The following is a 9543-nucleotide window of genomic DNA, read 5'->3' on the forward strand; positions in this document are numbered from 1 at the left end:
GTCCACAATGAGGAGTAGGCTGTCCATAATGAGAGGAGTAGGCTGTCCACAATGAGAGGAGTAGACTGTCCACAATGAGAGGAGTAGGCTGTCCACAATGAGAGGAGTAGGCTGTCCACAATGAGGAGTAGACTGTCCATAATGAGGAGTAGACTGTCCACAATGAGAGGAGTAGGCTGTCCACAATGAGAGGAGTAGGCTGTCCACAATGAGAGGAGTAGACTGTCCACAATGAGAGGAGTAGACTGTCCACAATGAGAGGAGTAGACTGTCCATAATGAGAGGAGTAGACTGTCCACAATGAGAGGAGTAGGCTGTCCACAATGAGAGGAGTAGGCTGTCCACAATGAGAGGAGTAGACTGTCCACAATGAGAGGAGTAGACTGTCCATAATGAGAGGAGTAGACTGTCCACAATGAGAGGAGTAGGCTGTCCATAATGAGAGGAGTAGGCTGTCCATAATGAGGAGTAGAGTATCCATAATGAGAGGAGTAGGCTGTCCATAATGAGAGGAGTAGGCTGTCCACAATGAGAGGAGTAGGCTGTCCACAATGAGAGGAGTAGGCTGTCCACAATGAGAGGAGTAGACTGTCCACAATGAGGAGTAGGCTGTCCACAATGAGAGGAGTAGGCTGTCCACAATGAGAGGAGTAGGCTGTCCACAATGAGAGGAGTAGGCTGCCCACAATGAGGAGTAGACTGTCCACAATGAGAGGAGTAGGCTGTCCACAATGAGAGGAGTAGACTGTCCACAATGAGAGGAGTAGGCTGTCCACAATGAGAGGAGTAGGCTGTCCACAATGAGGAGTAGGCTGTCCACAATGAGAGGAGTAGACTGTACACAATGAGAGGAGTAGGCTGTCCACAATGAGAGGAGTAGGCTGTCCACAATGAGGAGTAGACTGTCCACAATGAGGAGTAGACTTTCCATAATGAGAGGAGTAGGCTGTCCACAATAAGAGGAGTAGGCTGTCCACAATGAGAGGAGTAGACTGTCCATAATGAGAGGAGTAGGCTGTCCACAATGAGGAGTAGACTATCCATAATGAGAGGAGTAGGCTGTCCACAATGAGGAGTGGACTATCCATAATGAGAGGAGTAGGCTGTCCACAATGAGGAGTAGACTATCCATAATGAGGAGTAGAATGTCCATAATGAGGAGTAGGCTGTCCACAATGAGGAGTAGGCTGTCCACAATGAGGAGTAGGCTGTCCACAATGAGAGGAGTAGGCTGTCCACAATGAGAGGAGTAGGCTGTCCACAATGAGGAGTAGACTGTCCACAATGAGGAGTAGACTGTCCATAATGAGGAGTAGACTGTCCACAATGAGGAGTAGACTGTCCATAATGAGGAGTAGGCTGTCCACAATGAGGAGTAGGCTGTCCATAATGAGAGGAGTAGGCTGTAAACAATGAGAGGAGTAGACTGTCCACAATGAGAGGAGTAGGCTGTCCACAATGAGGAGTAGGCTGTCCACAATGAGGAGTAGGCTGTCCACAATGAGGAGTAGGCTGTCCATAATGAGAGGAGTAGGCTGTCCACAATGAGGAGTAGACTGTCCACAATAAGGAGTAGACTGTCCACAATGAGGAGTAGGCTGTCCACAATGAGGAGTAGGCTGTCCATAATGAGAGGAGTAGGCTGTCCACAATGAGAGGAGTAGACTGTCCACAATGAGAGGAGTAGGCTGTCCACAATGAGAGGAGTAGGCTGTCCATAATGAGGAGTAGACTGTCCACAATGAGAGGAGTAGACTGTCCACAATGAGAGGAGTAGGCTGTCCACAATGAGAGGAGTAGACTGTCCACAATGAGGAGTAGACTGTCCACAATGAGGAGTAGACTGTCCACAATGAGAGGAGTAGACTGTCCACAATGAGAGGAGTAGGCTGTCCACAATGAGAGGAGTAGGCTGTCCACAATGAGAGGAGTAGGCTGTCCACAATGAGAGGAGTAGGCTGTCCACAATGAGAGGAGTAGGTTGTCCACAATGAGAGGAGTAGGCTGTCCATAATGAGGAGTAGACTGTCCACAATGAGAGGAGTAGACTGTCCACAATGAGAGGAGTAGGCTGTCCACAATGAGAGGAGTAGACTGTCCACAATGAGGAGTAGATTGTCCACAATGAGGAGTAGACTGTCCATAATCAGGAGTAGGCTGTCCACAATGAGGAGTAGGCTGTCCATAATGAGAGGAGTAGGCTGTCCACAATGAGAGGAGTAGACTGTCCACAATGAGAGGAGTAGGCTGTCCACAATGAGAGGAGTAGGCTGTCCACAATGAGAGGAGTAGACTGTCCACAATGAGGAGTAGACTGTCCATAATGAGGAGTAGACTGTCCACAATGAGAGGAGTAGGCTGTCCACAATGAGAGGAGTAGGCTGTCCACAATGAGAGGAGTAGACTGTCCACAATGAGAGGAGTAGACTGTCCACAATGAGGAGTAGGCTGTCCATAATGAGAGGAGTAGACTGTCCACAATGAGGAGTAGACTGTCCATAATGAGGAGTAGGCTGTCCACAATGAGAGGAGTAGGCTGTCCACAATTAGAGGAGTAGACTGTCCACAATGAGAGGAGTAGACTGTCCATAATGAGAGGAGTAGACTGTCCACAATGAGGAGTAGACTATCCATAATGAGAGTAGTAGACTGTCCATAATGAGATGAGTAGGCTGTCCACAATGAGAGGAGTAGGCTGTCCACAATGAGAGGAGTAGACTGTCCACAATGAGGAGTAGGCTGTCCACAATGAGAGGAGTAGGCTGTCCACAATGAGAGGAGTAGGCTGTCCACAATGAGGAGTAGACTGTCCACAATGAGAGGAGTAGGCTGTCCACAATGAGAGGAGTAGGCTGTCCACAATGAGGAGTAGGCTGTCCACAATGAGAGGAGTAGGCTGTCCACAATGAGAGGAGTAGGCTGTCCATAATGAGGAGTAGGCTGTCCATAATGAGGAGTAGGCTGTCCATAATGAGAGGAGTAGGCTGTCCACAATGAGAGGAGTAGGCTGTCCATAATGAGGAGTAGGCTGTCCATAATGAGGAGTAGGCTGTCCATAATGAGGAGTAGGCTGTCCATAATGAGGAGTAGGCTGTCCACAATGAGAGGAGTAGGCTGTCCACAATGAGAGGAGTAGGCTGTCCATAATGAGAGGAGTAGGCTGTCCACAATGAGGAGTAGACTGTCCACAATGAGGAGTAGGCTGTCCACAATGAGAGGAGTAGACTGTCCATAATGAGAGGAGTAGGCTGTCCATAATGAGAGGAGTAGACTGTCCACAATGAGGAGTAGGCTGTCCATAATGAGAGGAGTAGGCTGTCCATAATGAGAGGAGTAGGCTGTCCATAATGAGGAGTAGGCTGTCCATAATGAGGAGTAGGCTGTCCATAATGAGAGGAGTAGGCTGTCCATAATGAGAGGAGTAGGCTGTCCATAATGAGGAGTAGGCTGTCCATAATGAGGAGTAGGCTGTCCATAATGAGGAGTAGGCTGTCCATAATGAGGAGTAGGCTGTCCACAATGAGAGGAGTAGGCTGTCCACAATGAGAGGAGTAGGCTGTCCATAATGAGAGGAGTAGGCTGTCCACAATGAGGAGTAGACTGTCCACAATGAGGAGTAGGCTGTCCACAATGAGAGGAGTAGACTGTCCATAATGAGAGGAGTAGGCTGTCCATAATGAGAGGAGTAGGCTGTCCACAATGAGTGGAGTAGGCTGTCCATAATGAGAGGAGTAGGCTGTCCACAATGAGAGGAGTAGGCTGTCCACAATGAGGAGTAGACTATCCATAATGAGAGGAGTAGGCTGTCCACAATGAGAGGAGTAGACTGTCCATAATGAGGAGTAGGCTGTCCATAATGAGGAGTAGGCTGTCCATAATGAGGAGTAGACTGTCCACAATGAGAGGAGTAGGCTGTCCATAATGAGGAGTAGCCTGTCCATAATAAGGAGTAGGCTGTCCATAATGAGGAGTAGGCTGTCCACAATGAGAGGAGTAGGCTGTCCACAATGAGAGGAGTAGGCTGTTCACAATGAGGAGTAGGCTGTCCACAATGAGAGGAGTAGGCTGTCCACAATGAGAGGAGTAGGCTGTCCACAATGAGAGGAATAGGCTGTCCACAATGAGAGGAGTAGGCTGTCCACAATGAGAGGAGTAGGCTGTCCACAATGAGAGGAGTAGACTGTCCACAATGAGAGGAGTAGGCTGTCCACAATGAGAGGAGTAGGCTGTCCACAATGAGGAGTAGACTGTCCACAATGAGGAGTAGACTGTCCATAATGAGAGGAGTAGGCTGTCCACAATGAGAGGAGTAGACTGTCCATAATGAGAGGAGTAGGCTGTCCACAATGAGGAGTAGACTGTCCACAATGAGAGGAGTAGGCTGTCCACAATGAGGAGTAGGCTGTCCATAATGAGAGGAGTAGGCTGTCCACAATGAGAGGAGTAGACTGTCCACAATGAGAGGAGTAGACTGTCCATAATGAGAGGAGTAGGCTGTCCACAATGAGAGGAGTAGACTGTCCATAATGAGAGGAGTAGGCTGTCCACAATGAGGAGTAGGCTGTCCATAATGAGAGGAGTAGGCAGTCCACAATGAGGAGTAGACTATCCATAATGAGAGGAGTAGGCTGTCCACAATGAGGAGTAGGCTGTCCATAATGAGAGGAGTAGGCTGTCCACAATGAGAGGAGTAGACTGTCCACAATGAGAGGAGTAGGCTGTCCACAATGAGGAGTAGACTGTCCATAATGAGGAGTAGGCTGTCCACAATGAGGAGTAGGCTGTCCATAATGAGAGGAGTAGGCTGTCCACAATGAGGAGTAGACTGTCCACAATGAGAGGAGTAGACTGTCCACAATGAGAGGAGTAGGCTGTCCACAATGAGAGGAGTAGGCTGTCCACAATGAGAGGAGTAGGTTGTCCACAATGAGAGGAGTAGGCTGTCCATAATGAGGAGTAGACTGTCCACAATGAGAGGAGTAGACTGTCCACAATGAGAGGAGTAGACTGTCCACAATGAGAGGAGTAGACTGTCCACAATGAGAGGAGTAGGCTGTCCACAATGAGAGGAGTAGACTATCCACAATGAGGAGTAGACTGTCCACAATGAGGAGTAGACTGTCCATAATCAGGAGTAGGCTGTCCTTAATGAGGAATAGGCTGTCCATAATGAGAGGAGTAGGCTGTCCACAATGAGAGGAGTAGGCTGTCCACAATGAGAGGAGTAGACTGTCCACAATGAGAGGAGTAGGCTGTCCACAATGAGAGGAGTAGACTGTCCACAATGAGAGGAGTAGACTGTCCACAATGAGGAGTAGGCTGTCCATAATGAGAGGAGTAGACTGTCCACAATGAGGAGTAGACTGTCCATAATGAGGAGTAGGCTGTCCACAATGAGAGGAGTAGGCTGTCCACAATGAGAGGAGTAGACTGTCCACAATGAGAGGAGTAGACTGTCCATAATGAGAGGAGTAGACTGTCCACAATGAGGAGTAGACTATCCATAATGAGAGGAGTAGACTGTCCATAATGAGAGGAGTAGGCTGTCCACAATGAGAGGAGTAGGCTGTCCACAATGAGAGGAGTAGACTGTCCACAATGAGGAGTAGGCTGTCCACAATGAGAGGAGTAGGCTATCCACAATGAGAGGAGTAGGCTGTCCACAATGAGAGGAGTAGGCTGTCCACAATGAGAGGAGTAGACTGTCCACAATGAGAGGAGTAGGCTGTCCATAATGAGAGGAGTAGGCTGTCCATAATGAGAGGAGTAGGCTGTCCATAATGAGGAGTAGGCTGTCCATAATGAGGAGTAGGCTGTCCATAACGAGGAGTAGGCTGTCCATAATGAGAGGAGTAGGCTGTCCATAATGAGGGGTAGGCTGTCCATAATGAGGAGTAGGCTGTCCATAATGAGGAGTACGCTGTCCATAATGAGTAGTAGGCTGTCCACAATGAGAGGAGTAGGCTGTCCACAATGAGAGGAGTAGGCTGTCCATAATGAGAATAGTAGGCTGTCCACAATGAGGAGTAGACTGTCCACAATGAGGAGTAGGCTGTCCACAATGAGAGGAGTAGACTGTCCATAATGAGAGGAGTAGGCTGTCCATAATGAGAGGAGTAGGCTGTCCACAATGAGAGGAGTCGGCTGTCCATAATGAGAGGAGTAGGCTGTCCACAATGAGAGGAGTAGGATGTCCACAATGAGGAGTAGACTATCCATAATGAGAGGAGTAGGCTGTCCACAATGAGAGGAGTAGACTGTCCATAATGAGGAGTAGGCTGTCCATAATGAGGAGTAGGCTGTCCATAATGAGGAGTAGGCTGTCCATAATGAGGAGTAGGCTGTCCACAATGAGAGGAGTAGGCTGTTGTGGGAGATAATGTAATATAAATAGGTATAGTTGCTATGCTGAAGTAGCCAGGACATAAGTACATTGGCCATAGGAAGAGAACATGAAACCATAGTGCCATTGCTATTCTGAAAAGGGTAACATGCCAAAGTATACCTTGAGCAGACCAAATGAGCAGGAATAGCCAAGGCCATGAGTACCTATACAACAGCTGACATTCCAATATCAGAACGACATAGGAAGGAGGATGGTGGAAAAAAGACCTACAGCGGCTGAAACCTGAACATGCAATGTATGCATTTCTTTTTGTGTAACATGAGGTGGTCCTGCCACCATTATAACCTAAAAAGGAATCAGAGATGGGCGTTATTGGGCGTGAACAAGCAAGAACTGATATGGAGAGATAATGGTGAAGAAACGGTCAAGGGAAGTTATTTATTTTCATATAGAGGGAGGGGACTCCATACGTTATGCAAAGACAGAATCCTATAAAGATAGGACTCTGTAATATGAGAATTTAGTATTTTTCATGGAAGGGCTCGGCTCTGTTGCGTGTGTAATAGGGTCCTTCCATGGAAGGGCTCGGCTTTGCTACTCTGTATTAAAGTCTATATTGAATTCAAAGTTTCTTGTAAGAGTGTTATATTTTTGAGGCAATGTTCCACGACACTGTCCACAATGAGGACTAGGCTGTCCACAATGAGGACTAGGCTGTCCACAATGAGGACTAGGCTGTCCACAATGAGGACTAGGCTGTCCACAATGAGGACTAGGCTTTAGAATTGGTTGTCTGCCTGTCTCTGTCATATTTAACATCCATGGCCTGAATCCCTCAACCTCAAAAAGCCAAGGGTTTAAAGGGATAGTTTGAGCCTGTTTTCTAGCTAGCATGCTAGTTGTTCCTGTAGTCTTTCAGTCATTGTGCTAACTCTAGTTAGCAATGGCTCCAGAAAATAACCTAAACTTACCTCAAACTGCACACAGAGACATAAAAATGGTATCCATGAGTTAATCTGACTCTGGGTAAGTACAAACAAGGGCTTGATTGCCAAAATATCGACCTATCCCTTTAAAATGATTGGGGCGTAACTGAGGCCGAAGTGCTACTGAGGTCCGTCCACCATGATGTGTCAGTCTCTAGAATGGAGGGTCACGGACCTCAGACCCTCCATTCTTATTTTTGTTGTTGTATTATTTTTATTTTTATTTTATTTTGTGGTTTCCAATTGGTAGTTACAGTCTTGTCTCATCGCTGCAACTCCCATACCGACTCGGGAGAAGCGAAGGTCGAGAGCCGAGTGTCCTCCAAAACACAACCCAGCCAAGCCGCACTGCTTCTTGACCCAATTCCCGCTTAACCCGGAAGCCAGCCTTGTACACCTGGTAACTATGTCAGCGTGCACAGCGCCCGGCCTGCCACAGGAGTCACTAGAGCGCGATGGGACAAGAACATCCCTTCCGGCCAAACCCTCCCCTAACCTGGACGACGCTGGGCCAATTGTGTGCCGCCTCATGCGTCTCCCGGTCGCAGCCGGCTGCGACGGAGCCTGGACTCGAACCAAGATCTCTAGTGGCACAGAGTCAGTCCCTAAAATGGAGGGTCTGAGGTCCATCCACATAACGTGTCAGTCTCTAAAATGGAGGGTCTGAGGTCCGTCCACATGATGTGTCAGCCACTAGAACGGAGGGTCTGAGGTCCGTTCTGATGATGTCAGTCACTAGAACGGAGGGTCTGAGGTCCATTCTTATGATGATGTCAGCCACTAGAACGGAGGGTCTGAGGTCCATTCTGATGATGTGTCAGTCACTAGAACGGAGGGTCTGAGGTCCATTCTGATGATGTGTCAGTCACTAGAACGGAGGGTCTGAGGTCCGTCCACATGATGTGTCAGTCACTAGAACGGAGGGTCTGAGGTCCGTTCTGATGATGTGTCAGTCACTAGAACGGAGGGTCTGAGGTCCGTTCTGATGATGTGTCAGTCACTAGAACGGAGGGTCTGAGGTCCGTTCTGATGATGTGTCAGCCACTAGAACGGAGGGTCTGAGGTCCGTTCTGATGATGATGTCAGCCACTAGAACGGAGGGTCTGAGGTCTGTTCTGTTGATGTGTCAGTCACTAGAACGGAGGGTCTGAAGTCCATTCTGATGATGTGTCAGTCACTAGAACGGAGGGTCTGAGGTCTGTTCTGTTGATGTGTCAGCCACTAGAACGGAGGGTCTGAGGTCCGTTCTGATGATGTGTCAGTCACTAGAACGGATGGTCTGAGGTCTGTTCTGTTGATGTGTCAGTCACTAGAACGGAGGGTCTGAGGTCCGTTCTGATGATGTGTCAGTCACTAGAACGGAGGGTCTGAGGTCCGTTCTGATGATGTGTCAGCCACTAGAACGGAGGGTGTGAGGTCCGTTCTGATGATGATGTCAGCCACTAGAACGGAGGGTCTGAGGTCCGTTCTGATGATGTGTCAGTCACTAGAACGGAGGGTCTGAGGTCTGTTCTGTTGATGTGTCAGTCACTAGAACGGAGGGTCTGAGGTCCGTTCTGATGATGTGTCAGTCACTAGAACGGAGGGTCTGAGGTCCGTTCTGATGATGTGTCAGTCACTAGAACGGAGGGTCCGAGGTCCGTTCTGTTGATGTGTCAGTCACTAGAACGGAAGGTCAAAACCACTGCCGTCGCATCGCCATGGCTACAGTGTCACAGACACACATAAAAACACACAGTGACGCTGTCTGGGCAGTGACAGGCGGACAGACGGGACGTTACCGTGGTAATAATGCAGCTGGGAAGTCTGGGATCTGGCAACACTGATCCTGACCTTTCTGTCCCACAGGGTCTTTCTGTACCACACACACAAGTAAACACACACACACACACACACACACACACACACACACACACACACACACACACACACACCAATCAAAGAACACATTGGGAAACCTTTAACTGGTGTGCGTTTGTTTGTGTCAACGGGGCCACAAAGAAAAGCCTTAACCGTGTGTGTGTGTGCGTGTGTGTGTGTGTGTGTGTGTGTGTGTGTGTGTGTGTGTGTGTGTGTGTGTGTGTGTGTGTGTGTGTGTGAGGTTGACGGTTGAGGGGCGAACAACGGGCAGCAGTAAATCCAAGAACAGAAACAAAGACACGGTCTTTGTGACACATCCCCTTTAATCCCTGACAGAGGACACTGAGGGGA

At 48.6% G+C, this 9543-nt stretch overlaps 1 protein-coding gene across 2 annotated transcripts in view; it reads left to right on the forward strand.

Annotated features, from left to right (window-relative positions):
* Positions 1-9543, forward strand: part of wdpcp (WD repeat containing planar cell polarity effector) — a 236262-nt gene that overhangs the window by 20623 nt on the left and 206096 nt on the right. The window lies entirely within an intron of this gene.

Source organism: Salmo salar, chromosome ssa18 (genome assembly GCF_905237065.1).
Source record: "Salmo salar chromosome ssa18, Ssal_v3.1, whole genome shotgun sequence".
NCBI lineage: Eukaryota > Metazoa > Chordata > Actinopteri > Salmoniformes > Salmonidae > Salmo > Salmo salar.